Source organism: Argiope bruennichi, chromosome 10 (genome assembly GCF_947563725.1).
Source record: "Argiope bruennichi chromosome 10, qqArgBrue1.1, whole genome shotgun sequence".
In the NCBI taxonomy this organism is placed as follows: domain Eukaryota; kingdom Metazoa; phylum Arthropoda; class Arachnida; order Araneae; family Araneidae; genus Argiope; species Argiope bruennichi.
This window is the reverse complement of record NC_079160.1, coordinates 11,186,562-11,207,046: the sequence shown is the minus strand read 5'-3', so window position 1 is coordinate 11,207,046 and position 20,485 is coordinate 11,186,562. Positions and strand designations below refer to the sequence as shown.

At 30.7% G+C, this 20,485-nt stretch overlaps 1 protein-coding gene across 1 annotated transcript in view; it reads left to right on the top strand.

The window, feature by feature from the left end:
• The window catches only part of LOC129988447 (serine/threonine-protein kinase SBK1-like), an 88,816-nt gene that overhangs the window by 44,347 nt on the left and 23,984 nt on the right, over positions 1-20,485 (top strand). Inside the window, exon 2 of the mRNA XM_056096675.1 lies at positions 332-434. The gene's annotated coding sequence lies outside the window, so the exon portion shown is untranslated. The remainder of the gene's footprint in view (positions 1-331; positions 435-20,485) is intronic.

Below are 20,485 nucleotides of genomic sequence, written 5' to 3'. Positions count from 1 at the left end.
GGTAAAATACGAACGATTGACGATTTTCCGCGTCGGAGTCGGTCTTAGGACAATTTTCTACATTCCAACTGGTTCTAGGGTAAGAACTGAAGAGCGAATTCCTAGGTTCTACGCTCCAGCTCGGTGAAGAGTTAAAGACAAATAATTGTAAAACAAATCTAAAAGTATAAAAATTTTCTAAATGTGTAAGTTTAGTTTTTTTTTTTTTTTTTTTTTTTTTTTTTGACGATTTTAATACTTTTTCTATGCATGGAAAGTAAAAAACGAAGGTTTATTGTTTTGTTTTTATAAAAGATAAATATGCCTAAATGATTTATTTCCTATATTTCAGAGAAGAATTCAAGTTTTCATAAAATAAGGGCAACAGGACCCGAGTCTCATGTGAAACAAACGGATATTCTGATTTAAAAGTCTTCATTCGCAACATTTGTGCGGTAAGTTTTGTTGCTTTTTTTCGCATTCATGATTATCATTATTGTAGAGAATGAATTCAAATCGTGGGAAAAAGTTTAAGTTATGACAGAGTAAAACAAACAGTGCTTGTACAGAAGTGCATGGGTTTAAGTGACCAATTAAGGCACGAATGTAAGAAATAGACTTGTAGTGTAATATGAAATGGGCAGTACACAAGCAGAGTTGATGTTCTTCAATACGATGTTTATGAAATTCTAACTTGGAACTGTCCGCAGACAGCAAAGCCTGTTAGTCAGCTAGTATGGAGTGATTAACGCTCATTTTCCCACAAACATGAAATATCAGCGAATATTCGAGAGACGAGGTCCTCAATGGGATCCATTCAGAAAAGGATTCCCAACGTTACATCACTACATAGAAACAATTTTGAGAAATAATTATGAAAGATACTACGAAGAAACAATTTATTCTTCATGTTGCTTATATTTGTGTCTCAGTGGGCGACCTGCTCTCATGTATAAAAGAAGTCTGCTTATAAGTTGGGATTTGTTACACACATTTCATTGCAAACTGTCCTTTTACATAAACATTCATTTATTAAAATAAGAATTCATTAATTAAAATAAGAATTAATTAATTAAAAAGCAATATATATATATATATATATATATATATTGCAATTTTAAGTTTGGCTATGCATTTAAATATGCATTGTAAGAGATGCATAATGCTTTCCCTGTGTCCTCGCACTCATCTTTCGAATATATAATACTAACTCCTTGTCTTACGAAATTATTATACCTACTTATTAGGTCGTTATTTATCTTATTTGGAATATTTATTGTCAGTTAAATATATCTAAAAGAGGTCCATAATATGCGACTCGAGTAACTTCTACTTATTCAATTGAATTTAAGCCTTTTAAATGAATTGCTAATTTGCTTTATCGCATAATATTTAAATATTAAAAATTCTATAATGATATATACTAGTTAGGCATTTCATTGCATGCAAAGAGATTAAAAAGTAATTTTTGAATTATAGTTACATTTTTCAACATTTCAAATTTTAAGCTCCTAAAATAAATTCTAAATTTTCAAATTCATAAATTAAATGAAAATATTGAAAAAAAATCATGTAAAAATATTCTAGAGCATCGAGAGATTTTGTTATAAATCTTTAGAATTCATAACACCCATTTATTGGCGATATTGCCAAGGAGGTTGACTGCTGTTGGGGGAGGGAGATGTTGTGCCTCCTAATCATTGTAGACAAAATTCATTATATTCAATAATTATAAGAAAAAGTGGAATTGGAATATTTCGAGTTTCAAACGGAGTTGTACCTTCAAACTAACTCATTTCTGATAAATGATTCGTTTAAATTATATTTATGAATTTCGAAGAACTAACACTTTGAACACAATCCACTAGAATTTGAAACTTGAAACTTGTATATTTTATTTTATTTACGTTGCCAAATCATTCCTTTATGCGAAACATTAAAACTTATTTATGGGAAATAATTCAATGTTTAAAAAAAGAAAATGCATTAAAAAATTTTTGTCATGGAAGGATTTGAATAGCGAAGAGCTTATTTTTCGCGAAAAGAGTTATTTCTATTCGCAAGTGAGTTTGTTAAATTATGCATAATAACTTTCAAGGGGACTTACAAACTTTTTGGGAAAATTACGATGCCGAGGTTTCAAGAGTATCCTCACCTCGACTTCCTCTTATATTAAACAAAAATGACACATTTCTTGCCTCGTATTTTATTTAAAAAAAACAACACATATATTTTGGGGTCTTCTTTCTGACAATATGAATTAAAATTTCTATGCAAATCTACAATTTTGAGATCAATGTCATATCTCTTCATTTTCCAACTTGCCTTTTCTTTTTTATTTTCTCGTATACGAAGTATAGAAAAAATATTCTAAACGTCAAAAAATTCGAACTCTAAATTGTGACGAATCTTTACATTTCAAACGGCTCTGAATTAGTAAAACACATTTAAAAAAAAACACTCGTCTGTATATGACAAGGATAACTCAAATATGCTCTGACCTAGACGGTTGAAATTTAATATATGATCTTTAGACCAAATGTGTAGATGAGTGTCAAATTTTGAGCAAAATCTATTCAGAGGAATTCTGTCTCTCCGACTGTTGAATACAAGTTAACACTATAATTAAAAAATAAAGGAAGCAAGATGGATAAATTTCGATGCACAGATTTGTCATCTATAATGTTGGCACCTATCAAATTTGGAGCGAAATCCAACAAGGTGGTGAACATCTGTCAGTATGTACTTTCAGAAACATGCAAACTCGATAACTTAAAAATGCAATTATTTAAATATACCAAATTTGGCATGTGATTTTATAATAACAATTATAGTTTTGTATCAAATTTTAGTTTCAACCGTAGGGAAAAAAGCATCTAAAGCAAGTTCATTTTATTAGAGAATATACATTAATGTCTTGGGAACACCCCTCCCACTGATTGAATTGTCGTACTCTCATGCTTTCATATAGATAGATCAACAGACGGTAACTGTTGGGCAAATTTAATCCAAAATTTGACGATAAAAACTAATGCTCAGTATTTCAGCTCTTTTTCAGTTGAATTGACATCTGCAATTTTTGTGATAAGGCAATTTTTTCAGTTATTGCGTGATCAAAGAAACCGACACAAGTGCAAAAGAAACAGAAAAATTCAGATTCGGTGAGATCTCCGAAGTAACAATTGCAATGCCTTCTCTCTGAGTACCTACCAGAAAGTGAAAGTAATACACTGTAGTTAGTAAAGTATACGAGTAGCGAAAGGATTATCTTGAAATCAAATCACCACTGACACTTATGAATCGCATTATTGTGGAAGGTGAAGCGGCTGCTTAAAATAGTTGCGTTTTTGATAAATAATGGGCCGAAGAAAATAAGCGAAGTGTACTCACCTTTCTCCCCTGAATGAGCCAACTGGAAGGACGGGAACGCTGCCAGCAGCGAAGAGTAATTTTAACTCGCGAAGAAGAGAATAGGCGCTCTCAGTCTCCGCGCGAGAAACACTCGATTTTCTTTTGTGAAATTCGCCGAATGATGTCGATTTCCTGGCTATTTAGAAATAAAATGGTAGTCTGATAACGAAACAGATGAATTGAAACAGCGGAGTGGCCTTCTTAAAATTTTCTCGCATACTAATATCAGGTGAATTTGCATTTTAGAATTGTTTTTACCTAACTGAATGAAACAAAAATTTGACACAGAAGTACAATTGCGATCACAAAATCATATACCAAAATGGATATATTTAAGTCATTGCGTTTTTAAGTTCACGTATTTATATGCTTTTGAAAGTACAGAGCGTCAGATTTGGTTCAAAATGAAGGTGTCTACAATATAGATATTAAATTTATGTACCAAATTTATCCATTTACTTCTCGTTTTGTAGTCATCGCAGAAACTTATATTCAGACAGTCGGACAGACAGATTACCTCTAAATAGAAGTTGCTCAAAATGTGATGGAAATCTACAAATTTGTTGTAAACACCGTATAACAAATTTCATTTGTCCAGCTAAAAGAATTGAGTTACTTTTGCCACAGAGATATAAGACATTATCCAAAAATACGTTTTTCGAACTCACGAAAGTCTAAAACCTAAAGATTCGTCATCATCTCGAATTGGAATTTTTTGACTATTACAATACTTTCCCTATATTTCGTGTAAGAGAAAGGAGAAAAAATACGATTACTCTCAGGTACTGTTTTTACGGATAAAGAAGCGTTTACTGGTGTCTTCGAATCAAAATATCATTTGCAGGTATCGTCTAATTCAATAGTCCTCTTGTAGAAGTTTCGAAATATTTCCTTTCATTTAAGATTATGAAATTTAATATTAGCAGGTGTTTTTTGTATTCCTTCAGAAATGCGGAGCTTTTGATTTTCATTTGAAATGCCTCCCCCTATAAAACTATTTAATTTTATCGAACTTATACATTAATTGAAGTGAATAGATTAATCTAAATGTATCTTATTCATCATTGTGGAAGTGGGACTGCCCTTTACAGCCATAAAATAAAATTTCAGCAACCATGAACCAATAAAATACTTACATAATAAAATAATTGTGAAAAATCCCCTGCGCTTTTATATAATTTATGTTTTCTATTTTTGCAAATAGTGCATCTTCAAAATAGGTTTTTGACGCCAGCTTCCACCCATTCCCTGTTCGCATGCATGATTAATATAAATGATTAGGGGATATATTTAGCGATTACAACATAAATATAAACAAAATCCTCCATTGACTCTCTAAAAATATTTATTTTCTTTGAACTAACGCGAATTTTAGATTTCCAGTTACAAACTTAATCATATTTTTTAAACGTATTTGTAATTATAATTAAATAAATCTTTTGGTTCAAAATTAAATTCAATTAATGAAGTAAATTTTAGGGCACCTCAGTTCAATGACATTCCTGGGTTACATCGCTGCTAGCCCATTAGATAAGACAATCTTGCAGAGAGTCCGTCAGAAAATTGACTAAATTTCTGTCCAAAATTTGATACTGACTTTCATTTCTGAGGTTAAAAAAACTTACTGAAATTTCATACTTATTTTCTCCTTTGAACTTGCGCTTGAAGAAATGTTTTAATTTAGTTAAGTTTAGTCATATTAACGTCCCTTTTTAAAACAGCATTAGGTCTATTTTGGGGCGGACGTCGTAATTTTGAACCGCGAACGGATGACGAGGACGACACCTGAGCTAGCACACCCCTCTCCACACCATACCAGCAGGATAACGTTTTTCCCGGACGGATTTAGCTTGCACTTTACTCGCTTACACTAAGGTTTTTCGGTGGAATCGGGTCACCAGCCTGAAACTGTTCGATTCCGAAGCCGAGACCTTACCGCCAGTCCACCGCGGCCTCGTGAAGAAAGGGAAGACACACTTCCATATTTCACCCAAAATTTGATATAAATCTTCTATTTTAGTGTTAAGATATCTATTAAATTTCATTTCCATAGCTCATAGTGGTCCTGAGATATCATATCTGCCAGCAGACAAATATAATTTTAAAAATGTGTTTTTCGCATTCTGGAAAGTAAAAATATATTCTTTCATTAAATTTAATGAATTAAGATGAGTTAATATTAATTATAGGAGTTCTTTCTTTCTTATATGAGGAAAAGAAAATACTCCAGTTGCCAAGCAAAAGAAAACAAAAAGACATGCTATATTGATAAAGCTATAATCACTGATCAACTGATGGATAATTTGTTTCCTGCATATGCTAGTACCTCTGCCCCGAATATCGATATCAGGAAAACACTTGCAGACATTTGCTGACTTTTTCGGAACATGGATGGAAGGGGATTAGAGGATGGGGGAAAGGCATTCTTTACTCCCCCACTCAATTTCCAACCAGCAGATTGGATGTCCTGAAGGCCATCAGGAGAATTGCTCTCACTGAATGAATACGCCCTCGCGATAATCGGCTGCATTTCTTCGATTTCGGTTTTTGCGAGGGACGAGGCACGTGGCATGGTAGGGTTTTTTTTTCCCTACAGCAATACTTTTTCAAATGCGGCATAATTTTAGCGATATCTTGAAATACTGTCTATCTTCGTCCATTTTTCCAGGGATGCAATATCTTAAACATTTCACACCCACGTCCAATTTTGTTTGAAGTGAGAATCTTTTCCATTAAATATTTTTGTATGAATTTGCTGTAAGACGTGCTTTGCGTCGACCGTCGTAAATTGATTCAAAGAAAATGCCTCGTTTCGAAATTTAAATACAATGGAATTGATTTTTTGGTATTTGTCGGTTGTAACGACGACCAAAAGGCGCCAAGAAAAAATTTCGCCAATTTGGCGATTTTTATTGTCAAACTATATAGTGTGTGATTTGCACGTTCAAAATTTTTCTTAATAAATAAATAATGCATGAGTATATTTTTATAATTTGGTGAAATTTTTTCTTCGTGTTTTTTGGTCACCTTTAAAACTGAATTGCACTATTTTTTTAATCCCAATTTTAAGAATGGCAAAAATGCGCAAGTGAAAGAGACAATAAAATAGGTTCATAAATAATTTTAAACAATAATATAATAATAATTATATAATATAATAACAATAAATAACTTTATTACAGAAATTAAAAACATTGTTAATTAAAAAGTTAATTTTAATAATTTTAATTTCTATAAAAGTGGATGATAACATGTTCCAAAGTTAAGGAAGAGTATTAGAATTTAGATTACTTTTTAATTAATGGAAATCAAATGGAGACTTTGAGAACCGCTTTCATAGTGAGTATCTACAACTCAAAAAGTAACAGCAAGCAATATTAGTTTACTCTAGGTTCACTAGTAACGTTGTAGAATCTTGACTTCTCAATCTGCAAGTTGCAAAAAAATTTCCAGATTAAAGGCATTAACATGTTAAATTTTGCATCTATAAGCTAAAGACTTTTCGTGACACCAAAATGATATTAAGTTAAAATTATAAGATTTTCTGAATTTCTAGCCGGCATGAGTCATCACGTGAATCTATTATGATAAAACATATATCAAACTTACAGCATAACTTGCTTTTAAAGGAAATATTCAAAGGAATGATAGATTTGACAAACCATTATGCACGAACATTTGGATGCTGATTCGTTATTCTGCACTGAAAAAGGAGAGACTATATTTTAAGTAACTGGCATAAGGAATTCTGCAAAATCCTGGTTTAATGTGCCCCCTACTTCGCCATAGATGTCAGCAATGCCAAGTCGTCATCAAGATGGTTAACTAGATAAACAATAGCACGAAGCAGTTGTAACTGCCCCCTTTTTAAATTAATAGTATGAAATTTATTGATCAAGATTGCTTTATCTAAGAAAACGTTTTTGAACCTTCATGGATCAGTATTGTGGAAACTTCTTTGAATCATAAAATAAAGAACTGTTTCACACCGACTGAGTGGTCAGTGCTTTTGACAACAAAATTAAAGCATGCGAAGCCATCGGCATCTGAATAAGGCATTGAGCAAAATTTTTTTAACAAAAACTATCCAACGGAACATGGTAATCTTGCTAGCTCATTGAAAGTAAGGAATTTTGTCTTCTTGAATAACTCTAAAGAAATCAGATAAATCAACCGCGCGTTTCTTCGGCATCTAAAGAAGGCACCAGGCAGAATTTTCTACGAAAAAAACCCCATAAACCCGCAGGAAGCAGGAACAGTAATTTCGCTCGCACATTGATAGTAAGGATTCTCTTTTCAACAACATTTCAGAAGGTTGCGTGTTCAAATCACGTCTGGGTCACCAATTATTGCTTTCGTGTGTCAACAAAAATAGAATGCAGACAAATTTACTATTAAACGAAATCTTACTACATTACAAATATTACCAAATTAACATCAACTTATTTTTATTCAAATTAGTATTTTTAGAAACAACTAACTCTAAAAATTCAATACAATATCACTATTGCCAATATGAATTAACAGCTATTTACAAAATAATATTTATAATTATAAAACTACTCGCGAGTTTCTTTTAAATGAAATATTTATAATTTATGTTGCAACAGGATAATAGAAACAGAACTGGAAGAAAAAAAGCATCCGTTCCTAGTAGTTCGGTACTCTTGATATTTTTCTTAAGAAGAAATTTTAAGGAATAAATAAACTTACTCTGTTCAACTATTTCTTCATTTCAGCTGGGACTGATTTAGAAATTTCTTTAAAAAATCGGAAGAACTCTTCAATTCTATCTTATTCTGTCAGTGTGATATATACTCGCCAATGCAGGAATCGAAGCCTCCGATACAAAATCTTGATAATGTTTGTATTTACAATATGTCTCATTATCCCAATAATCAGACATCGATTCTTCAATAAATATTTCATCGAATTGTAACGGGAAATCCACGAAAACAACAATAAATCGCAAAGAATTCCGTTAGAATGACAAGATAGTTTTAAAATGAAAAATTGCGAAATAAAGACAAACGATTTTAAAAAGCGCAAGCAGATGTTTTGAATAATTTATTCTCTGTTCCGATAAAATTAATGAACAGATTATTTTTATTAAAATAAATTAATTCAATAAGAATTGTAAAAGAATAAATATTTTCTTATTGTAGTTCACTTTAAAAATAATACTAGAATGTTTCATTAGCAGTGATAATGCTTTCCATTATAACACGTAACTTAATTAAATTCTTTAATGGTTGTTTATTTGATAATTATTTTTAATTTCCATTTCTCACAGAATTGCTGTACGAGATGTACAACTCAACAACAACAACAACAAAAATAGTAACCAAAGAAGCATTAGGGTTACCAGGAGAACTATTCCATTTGCTTGTCTGGGTTACCATATTGGCGACAAACTTGAAGGCACATAAAGTAAACTAGGAATCAATTAGAAATTATTCAAAAGCGTCATTTTTATGAAGACGATGCATAGAAAGAGCACAGTAATAAATAAAGAAAAATACTATCTTGAAATTATAATAAATCATCGCATGTGAGCATATTAAAAGCATAACTTGTATAATATTTGGTATTTGGTTTTAACATTTGAAATGTAGAATTCTATCCCATTTGGACGTCAATAGGAAGACTGCGTCCTTCTAATATGTGTTTATGAAGGAATAATAGAATAATAGGCATTAACAGATAGAATTAGACTCCATAAAAAAAATAGGCATTATCAGAAACGTCAAATGTGCATCACATTTGCACCCAAACCTATCAAAGAATTTACCGTCCGTAGATGAATGGGTAAATGCGTTAACTAAACTAATGCGAGTGGACTATCTCAAACTTACTGAGCCTACTCTGTAATAAAGGCGTTGTTTCAGAGATTAGATGGCATTGACTTATAATAGTTACGAAATATTAACCTTTGATCTTAATTTGTTATATTTACTGACTCTATCGTGTGATCTTTGGCGAGTATTTTGGCGACAAATCAATGGCATGCTGCTAATATTATCCAAAAACGAATTTGTGTTTTAGAAGCGTTTTCCCCATCCAATTGAGACCAAAATTTGACACAGAACTACACTTGTAGTCACAAAAATCCTTTACTAAATTTGATATGTTTGAATCATTGCTTTTTTGAGTTATCGTGTTTATATATTTCTGAAAGTTCGAACCGACAGATGGTTAACTCTTTGTTGAATATGTCTCAAAATTTGATAAGTATCTACACTATAAATATTAATTTCCTGTACAGAATTTTATCTATCTAGCTCTCTTCATTTTATTGTTGTGTTGTTATTTTATGATCGATCAGCGGGATAGACTTCCTCGGGACGGAATTTGTTCAAAATGTGATAGAAAGCTGCAAATCCAGTGTAAAGTACTCGTATCAAATTTTATCTATTGAGTTATTTTTGTGACAGACAGACAGATAGTCGGATCGACAGACATAACACCAAATATGTGTTTTGTAGAAATTAGGGAAGTCTAAGATCTGAAGAATCATCAACAAATGTCTTGACAAATACAATACTTTCTCTATACTTCACATACGAGAAAGTAAAACACACTACAGACTATTTAATTGAATTCTTAGCATCAAAATTATAAATACAAATAATTTAGGAGCCAAAGAAGGAAGGTCGAGATTAATACTCAATTCTTTTCATTACAAAACATAACACAAACTATGCAGTATCATCACCTTCTAAATATAAAAGACAACGGTGCTGATTTTCGACGTCATCAACGGTTGGATTTTCTTGGCGCGTGATTGGCTTGTCGTGTTCAGATATCGACTGTCTCCAGGCAACGCATCGACATCTGTCACAGCCAATCAGTTCCACGGCAAGAAAATCCAACGATTAGCGATGCCAAAAATCAAAGCCGTGGCTTTCTGTATTTAGGAGATGTTGACCACACTGCATATGTGTACGAGGGGAAAACATGCTTAAAAAACTTAATTTACTCTATTGAATTGAAAAAAATTAATAAGAATTTTTAATTCACCAATAAAAAATGAAATTCTTTCAGACACGTAGATTTGATATGATAGTTGCCGATACAAAAATTCCTATATACCGTAATATTATTTCATAATTGAACTCTTTCAAATCCTTTGACTTTTAGAAAACAACTTCATAAGCTAATTTTTGTAAGTTAATAAAATAACTACATGAAGGAGTTTTAACTTTGTTGAAATAAACAAATAAAGTGTACACATTTGTACTTCTATACTGTTTGTTTCATGATCCCGAGATTAGAACTTTCGGACGATTTAATTCCGCTAAGAGATGATACGTAGTCAAATGTGCACGTGCCCGGAATTCTTTATTAGGTCATTTTGACTTTCTTCCTGTTCGACATATTGTCTATTATCTCGCTTCTATTCTGGCTTAATAAACGCCTCTTGGCGCATGCGCCAAAGGGAGAAAGCTTCTATAATTGAGAATTCAAAATAGCAGTAGGACAGTCCGTCTAAAATAATTATAACAAAACTTCTGTTGTTTTGATGGATTCCGACGAGATCCGATTCGGATAATCGAATAACCTGGTAATTAAATATTTGATGAAAAAGAAAATATTTTTTTATGAATAAAACGATATTTTCTCATATTATATTAATTAAAGGAATATATAAAAAAAGGCTTTGTTTATATTTTCTATAATGCAGTAACAATATCCGTGTAATTTATAAGAAAATTAGAAGATGAATATCACTACAAACGCAAACGCAAAATTTTCATATGAATAGTTTGTTTATATTTTACACACTTACATAATATATTAAAATACTATAGATTGAACACATAACTTAAAATTAATTGTTTTGGTGTTTTTATTCGGAAAGATTTTGCGATTCCGTTAACAAGAGTTCTACTGTAATTTGTATATTTAATACGCTGAAATAAAAATTAAAATCTATGTAACTTCTTTCTTTCTCTAGTTTTAATTTCCACATTTCGTTTCCTAGCTAAAAGTTAAAACTTTTGTAATATCTTTATTTTTCTAGTCTTGATTTCTATATTTATCTAAAAGTTAAAACTTATGTAAAGTCTTTATTTTTCTAGTCTTAATTTCTATATTTAATATACTTATCTAAAAGTTAAAACTTTTGTAACATCTTTATTTCTCTACTCTTAATTTCTATATTTAGTATGCTTAGCTAAAAGTTGAAAACCTTTGCAACTTCTTTATTTCTCTACTCTTAATTTCTATATTTAGTATACTTATCTAAAAGTTGAAAACCTTTGCAACTTCTTTATTTCTCTACTCTTAATTTCTATATTTAGTATACTTATCTAAAAGTTGAAAACTTTGAAACGTCTTTATTTTTCTATACTTATTTATTGTTCTGCGGGATATTTACTGCGGCATTCGTGTATTCTAATCACTAAGAAATGAACGTGATGTCCAGGGTTGGAAGAAAAATTGCAGTTATCACCATCTACGTTTATACATATGTATAAAGCAAATGACTATCACCATTTTGGTAGAGAACTTTTCATCAATAAATATGCAAAAAATCTTAGAAATGATAGATTATCTTTAAAAAATTACGATTTTGAAAATGTGGGAGACTGAAAATAAACGATTCCTCATCACCAGGGTATAGCAATGATTAATATCTTTAGCCCTTTTATTGAATAATTTTGAAGTCTGCATTCTTTTCTTTTTTCTTGGCGAGCGCTTTTCTCCCCTTTTCTTAATTAGATGGAGGGTTTTTTAAATCTTATTTCTGTTTGCTTTCTCCTCAAGAGGGGTGAAGTAATTACAATTTAAAATCCCTCTACAAATCGCATTAAGTTTTTTACTTGATGGGTCGCAATTTTAAATTTAAAAAAAAAACATGCATCAACCTTGCTTAGACTTTTCTCATCAGCCTGCTCTTCGTGAGAATGATCGTCTCATAAATTTTAGACGAATTTATTAGTAACTGATATACCTAGTAATACTAGAAATAAAAATAGTTCATGTTTAAGTGCTTATAACTTTTCACTAAAGTAGTTTCAATTCATTCAGAGTGTTTCATCCATTTTTACTTGTCTTATGCCATGTCTTTCGATTCTGCTATCCATTAATCTAATTACTTTAGCGTTTTTCTTCGGAATAATTTTAAATCAGGAATTTATTTTCACAGAGACCTTAGCTATGACATTATTAATGTTATCTCAAAAGTCCTCGACTTTCTGCTGTAGGTTTCCCATGTTTTACGGGAAAATTGGGTGTTAAATTGCGTAGGTTGTTCAACTGTAATCTCTTTTCCGGAAAAATTAGTTTGAGCTGAAAGCTGAAAAAAAAAGGAAGGGAGATAGGGTGCTTTTCCAATTTTTTCCAGATTAGTCGAAAACTACGTATACAATTCATAAAGCTGTTTGAAATTTATATAATATAAAAATCTACATAACATGAAAACCAACTTTGTACAATTAGAATTATGCGTATATGCTCTTATATTATGTAATATATATTTCATTTATAATTTTTCAAGTTATTTAGATAAAATTCTACATAATAACATTTAATTTTATATGCATATATATAATATATAATTGACCACTTTGTAAAGTTATGTAAGCTATGAGATCCATAGCAAAATACAAATACTTTTAAGCAGCTTCTGAACGGCACATTAAAATAATTACACTACAGCAGCAACTGGCAGAATGATCAAACTTACTTTTGTTTTAACTTAAATTTAAGAAAATGGCAAAAATATGAATTTGTCCACAGGAAACTTTGCACTTATTAAGTATTTGAGTGTATTTGATTTGTTTTGTACATTAAACATGTACAAAATAAATCGATGAGAGTAAGATGAATATAAAAAATGAAGGAGTGTCGTTTGTCTCAAAACTCAAATCCGAAGCAAAAAAAAATGAATAATGTAGAATTTCCTTGGAATCTTGAAATGCTTTTCTGTTAGATTTCTCTCCTTTACTTGCTATTAGAATAGTACGTTTAATTTTTCTATCTATTCAGTATGAAATAAATAAGGAAAACTGAGAAACTATTAAAATAAACGTTTTTATTATCATGCACCGTTCAGTATCAATTAATTTTCTATTTATTCAATCTTGCTTCCGAGGTCTTCCACTTCGATAGATATAATAATCAATAAGTATAATAATCGAATATGGATAATTCAAAAAATTGCCAAAGTAAAACGAAAGATCATCTAATTAAATTAGCTTGATTGAATTATTGTGAGTGTATATTAGAAATTATGCCTACTATGAAAAAAAGAAAAGTAAAAATTTTGTCTTGAAATTAAGAGTTCAAAGGAAGCAATATTATTAACATATCTTTAATAGAGACAGTAGAGCTTAAATGAAGGATTTGATCAAACAATAAAATCACTTTCAGATTAATTGCGTTTTTGATTTTATAATTTACTTTTCAATATTTGATAACTACAAATATAACTCTTCCTTTTTACAACTTACTTAATTTTCATTACAACTTTTAATGGATTTTGCAAAATTTATTGAAAAAATTTTTATAGTTTCTAAATCGCTTAATTAAATAGATAACTGCTTGCTCTTTATTATGTTGCTATAATTTAATATAAATCATAATATAATAAATCATAAAAATAAAAAAATATAAATAATTAAAAAAACATCTTCGTGTAATAATTGTTTAAGATATTAAGATATTAAAATTAAATATTAAGATATTAAAATAAAAATTAAAATATTAAGATTAAATTGTTAAGATACTAAAGCCAACAAAAACTATTGACTATCCTAATTTTTTTCTTTATTTGAATAACTTATGAAATAATTTTTTGAAGATCAAAGATAAAATAGTTGACCTGTAAACGAACCCCAAATTGATTAACAAATATCATATCACTAGTGTTCACTGTTTTGTAGAAATTGTCAAAATGGAGAAACACACACATATATTTAGATGTCGTTAAACAGAAATACAATATTTTGAAAACATTAGTTGAGTGACAACATTACGCTTTTAATAGAAATGCGAAATAATGTGTGTTATTGAATTTTGAAAGATAATTGGATAATATACCATAATATTTCTTTAAAGTAAACCATTTGTATATTTTTATTTTTAATAACAATAATTTCTCTTGTTTTGGGAAATTCAAAGAAATGCATAAACAACATTCTTGGGAGAAGTTTTTTTTTGTTTGTTTGTTTCTTTTAGCAATTTTTATTTATACATCTAGCATCGCCCTGTATGTTGCTTTTATTTGATTTTGAAATAAAAAAGAGTGCAGAAAAAAATCGTATTCGTGTTGAAACAAATTCCTATCCTTTAGATAGTCGCATGTTCCTTATCTGTAGAATTTACCTTCTTAGAAAGATAAATAAATAAACCGATGGCAGGCGTGAAGACTCTGAGTGAAAACTTTTCTTCTAACTTTTAGCATATGTATATTTTCAAAAAGAGGAAAATCCTTTGAATTTCAATGACCAAATTAGATTTAAAGCTAAGAATTGTATTTGAAAGTTTTTATTCCCCCGAGGAAATTTTTGAACATGTCTTTTTAGATATCAAAGGTTATCCTATGTTTAATAAAAGTATTCCATAATGAATTTTTCAAATTTTTTGTTGTAAAATATAGGTGCCCATTTAAGGTTTTTTTTTTTTGGGGGGGGGGGGGGGTCTGACAAAATGCCCAGACTTTAAATAAAATATCAATGATTGGTTCTTCTTACTTTTTACTTTCTTGTATAGGAAGTAAAAGAAATAATGAATCGTAAAAATTCTTATATTGATCATCAAAAAACTCAAACTCGAGATTTTGACGAATTTCCGCGTTTTAGATTTCCCTGAGTTCGAAAAACATATTTTTGTGGAATGACCGTCAGACAAAGATAAATCAAAAACGCTTGAACTAAACGGATGAAATTTGGCATACACACTTAAAACCAAATATGTAGATTTCTATTAAATTTTAAATAAACTTCCTTTAGAGGAAGTTTGTCTGGCGAGACGATAAAAAATATCATATTTGATGTTTACACCAAATCTCTAGATTTCTATCAGATTATATCTAGATGATAACGTCTTCTGATTGATTGTAAGTTGGTCAAAGTATTTGAATGAATAAAAACTAAAAATACTCGTTTTTGAAAGGAAGCCCCAATCATCCTTGAAGAAATTTAAAAAAGAACAAAGAAGAGATGTCGATCAACCGAATAATCTAATGATCGTTTGGCAGTAGTCTAGACATTACCAGTGTATGAAAAGGTCAGAAGTCCCCGGTGATGGTCACATCTTTGGGAATTTGTTCACTTACTCCTGCGAATGGTCACGCAATCTTTGCTTCGTTTGACCCCCTACAGGCATCTCACGCAAGCTCTAAGAAAAAGAGCTAGCAATAGAACTTTCAGTGCAAAATTTTTCATACCTTGATGGCTTCTGTCGCTTCTCCCATTAGTACTGAAATCACCCATAACATTCTACAAGGTGAAATTTTTGCCCTTTCTCTGTTCTTCTTGTGAAGAAAAGGTCTGGCCGTTCTCTCTCTGAAAAGCAAACTGCTGCAAAGGAGAGGAACTGTTTCCATTTCATTTGGCCTTCGGTTAACTAATTTAATCTGTCTCAAGTGTTAGCATTTGTTATCGTTAAAATGGTATGAGATATTGGAAAATAATCAATTAAAAAGTTATAATTAACGATTTTATACCAAAGGCTCTTTTCCCACATTAATGCTTAGAATTAACCCTTAAAATGAGAATCCGTTTAGAAATTGTGATGCTACTCACAATTCAAAAAACATTAGAGCAAGATTTTCTACAATGCATTACAAAACAACATGCCCCTTGATATGTCGACATTTCAATCATATCTATCAAAAGCGAATTTTGAAGCAAGAATGATAAATGCGAGTAATGACAAATACTCTAATTTTCCTCATTTTTGGCGCTAAAATTTCAAAAATTGTGATCAAATAAAAACGCTTCGTGCTTTATAATATTTAAACTTTCTGCTTGAAGCCTATTCTTTTTTCTTTTGATCTTCTTTCCTCTAATTGAACGGATTTTTAGAGACACAGCAAGCTCTTTCTAGAGCATTTCTAATAATATTTTGCAATTTCATTAATTACCGATGCGAAGTGATTAATTTAATGCAGCTGTAAAAATGTTACACGAAGAAGTCTTAAGTTCGTATGATTTGTTTACATTTGATTGTTGCCATTCGATAATAAGTAATAAGAGCAATTTCTGTGCCACATTCGTTAGCGTTTCGTAAATACAGTATTCATTCTTCATTCAAAGTTCTTTAAAAGTTGAGATTATTTCTATGATCCGTCATAAATTCAGTTAAGAGATGCTTCAGTTTATTGAGCCAATTAATGTTCGTTATTTCTACTTATTTTTCTCCAGCTATTGTGGGTATTTCTTCCATGCTTTCAGATACATCATTTCCATCTTTATGAATGGGTGGATGGAATTTTTTAATGTTAGTCAACTGAGCTTATATTCAATGTTGCAAGAGAGAAAAGGATCCATCTTATTTATTTTTACCGTTTTACCGGAAACATTGTATATTGACTAACCCAATTTCTTTCCTATATCCCGGTTATAGTTTCGTGATGCATGGTTTAAATATGTTTCCTTCTACTGTTTTAATTTTGATATTTCATATGGTATATTTAATACAAAATTTCCTATGTACATATGTGTGCGTGTTATTCTATGTTTCAAATAAAAAGTTTTTTTTTTTTTTTTTTGCGCTGATTTGTGTTGTGTATCTGATGACTTTTCACTCACTTTTTTGTCATATTAATGTTTATTTCTGTATAGTTTTTTGCATCATTATTCCAAGCCTTCTTGACACTAGCATGGGTTATTTTTATATACTCATATTTTCTATTTTTAATTAGATTATGCATTATCTGTACCTTATTCCTGTCCATGTTCTGGTACTGTTTGTAGATTTTTGAATTTTAATAAAAAGTCAATTGGATTGATGCCGAAGTCTTGGTACTCTTTCTGTGGTGATTTTTTTTATGTCTTACACTTTTATTTGTAGGGTAGAACCGCGTCCTATACATTCCTATTTCTTACATTTCCATAGCATTTCCTATTCTGCACTGGATAAATTACCAGGTTTAGGCGTGTTTTAAGAATTTTATTTACACTTGTCATTGACCACTGATGAGTCCGAAGTAGTTTTTCACAGCTTCAAATATTAAAATAGAACAATTCATAAAAGCACAATAAAAATTCGCCAATCTAACATAGAAAATAATATTTCAAAAAATCAATTTTTTTATTATTAGTCTTACATATGAGAAACTATTTAACAATAAATAAAGAGGCAAAACCCAGGACTGTTTTTTCATTCCAGGGCAGAGAGTTAAAACCGGAGTTGTCCTGCAAAATCCAGGACTCTAGGCCATTTTTAAATGAGAAAAAAAACTAATTTGTTACAGAAATAATTCTAAATGGGTTTTCGAAGAAATCTGAAACATATAGATTCGTGTAAAATTCGGGGAAAGAATTTTTGACAATTACAATACTTTCTTTCAATCATTTTTTTTTTTGTACGATAAAATAAAAAGTAAGAAGTGAAAAGCGTTTAACATTCCCAAGTAAATTAACTTTACATGGTATGTGCATTTATAGATAACTTGGAAAAATATTGAAGCTTCTGAATTTATGGCAAAAATTTAAAAACATGCAGTCACGAAAATTAAGAAAAATTGATCAACCCAATCAAATAAAACATCGTCATCAGAAAAATCCAAGCCATGTTTTAAAAAATGAAAATTCTCGAGTGCCTAAAAATAGTCGGTAAGAAAGCGAGCGAATGAGTAAAAATGCAGAAGGAATCAAGGTCAAGAGGCTGCAAAAATGGAAAGATGATTTTCAATGCGCCATTTTTTTAGAAGTGCGACGAGGAATTGTTTTTCGCCAGTGGAAAATCGGTCATTTTTAAAACGAGCAGTATGACGTAAAAAGGGTTTTGAGTGATTTCCCTGGAATTTTTCAGCGGTGTGCTGGGAGACTATTTAAGTTAGAATTTGTTCGATGCGCGGTTGGACTTTGAAGTGATAGAAGATTTCGTTTTGAGTTGATAATGAAATGCAGCAAAAACGTATGATGCATTTAAAATTCGTGTGGGCTAACCCACGAATTTACTCTAAAATGAGATGAGAACTCAAATTTATATAAAGCCACTGAAAGTGTTCTACTCAAGAGTGCAATATTTAAGAAATATTAATATTTGGTGTGAATTTGGCATTTTTACTGAATCGTCTGATCCTTGGAGAGTTTTTTGGCGATTAATCCGTACATGCAGTTAATAGTATTAAAAAATCGAATTTGTATTTTAGACGCGGTTTTTCCAGCGAATTGAAACTAAAATTTATCATGGTCAGAAAATCACATACGAATTTTATATATTTAAGCCATTGCGCATTTGAGTTATAGCGTTTACATGTCTCTGAAAGGATAGATAGACGCTTAATTCCTTGTTCGTTTACCATGTATAGTGTAAACACTTATCAAATTTTGTGCTTGAATTTAGCACAAAATTTGTTAAGTGTTTACACTATGCATGGTAATAAGTGTTTACACTAGTACAAATTTGGTGTAAAGATTATGTGCCAAGTTTCATTCGTCTTGCTCAAAATGTTTTTAAGTATCTTTGTTACAGATAGGCAGACATTTTCCAAAAATGTAATTTCCGAGCTCAGGGTCTCAAACGTGAAGATTTGTCAAAAACTTGAGTTCGATTTTTTGGAAGATTAAATACTTTTTCTATATTCCGCATACGAGAAGGTAAAAATTACAAATCTGTTGCGAGAAAACCTTCACTGGTTTCTTCTGAAACTTTCCATTCTCTTTTTCTGACATAAATGTGTAGCTGCGGTGGCCTGATCTTGATTTTGGAACCGGAAGGTTCCATGTTCGAATTCAGATAATATGCAGATATGGCGCTTGTTAAATCTGTCTGTCCAAATGTTCGAAAGTCGACATTTGGAGATTGGAATGTTGGCTTAGTTGTAATTGGCTATGTTCGACTCAAAGTAACTCTATATTTGCTTCAAAATGAGATGCAAAATGTCACTAAAATTTGAAAGAAATGCATTTAAAAACTACAGCTGCTTTCGTCTCTGTCGTATTCCATCTGATTAATATAATGTGCCTTTTAGAAGAACATTCTAGAAAAGAACGTTTAATTCCGGATTAGCACATTTTCATCAAGCGTCGTGTTTTACTTCCTTTCCAGAAAAGAATGGATTATTGTTACAGAAATTGGAACGCAGAGCACAAGCCAGAAAAGAATGTTTTTTAACCTTCTCCCATACGCGCCAAGAAATTAAGTTTCGTCCGCTTTCGTCTACTGCATAGTCTGTTTCATTTCAGGAGCGTGAGCAATCTCTACTTGACGAAATTTAGCTGAAAAGTTGGAAAAAAATACCCATGATTCATTCGTCTTTGTTGTGAGTTTCTGAGTGTTAATTATTCACCATTTATTCAACTTTCAAAGCTCTTGATATGGATAGTCTTTTAGATATTAAATCATTTTTTTAAATATTTCACCTCTTTAAACGAATTTTTCCAGGAAGATTTAAAGAATGTTATAGGATATCAAGTCTTTTTCTATTCATTATTAGAAATATATTGTTGAAACTACATTTTCTTGGTCTTGTTGTACGATTATTTCCTCTTTCAGTTTTTACTTTAATTTATACAAAGACGTTGAAATTCTTCGAAATTAGCCGTGGTCGAAATTGTTAAGTCTGTAAGAACTGGACAATTAGACCAAATATTATTTATCGTGTACGGAAAGAAAACACGTTAACAGAAAAGAACTTACTTCGACATTTTGGTAAATTTCCATGTTTTACATTTTCTGAGAACTAAAAATATATTTCCTCCATGTCTGTGAATATGATAACGCAAGAAAAGATGATTCGAGCTAGACTAATGAAATTTAGCATGTCGTCTTTTCCACGAAACTGAAGGTTTCTATTAAATTTTGAAACATATCCTCAAAAGAAATAATTTGTCTGTACATAATGTGCCATCAAAAATATAAATCTGTTTTAAATTTTGGACGACAAATCGATCGTTTACTGGTCCTTCTATTTGAT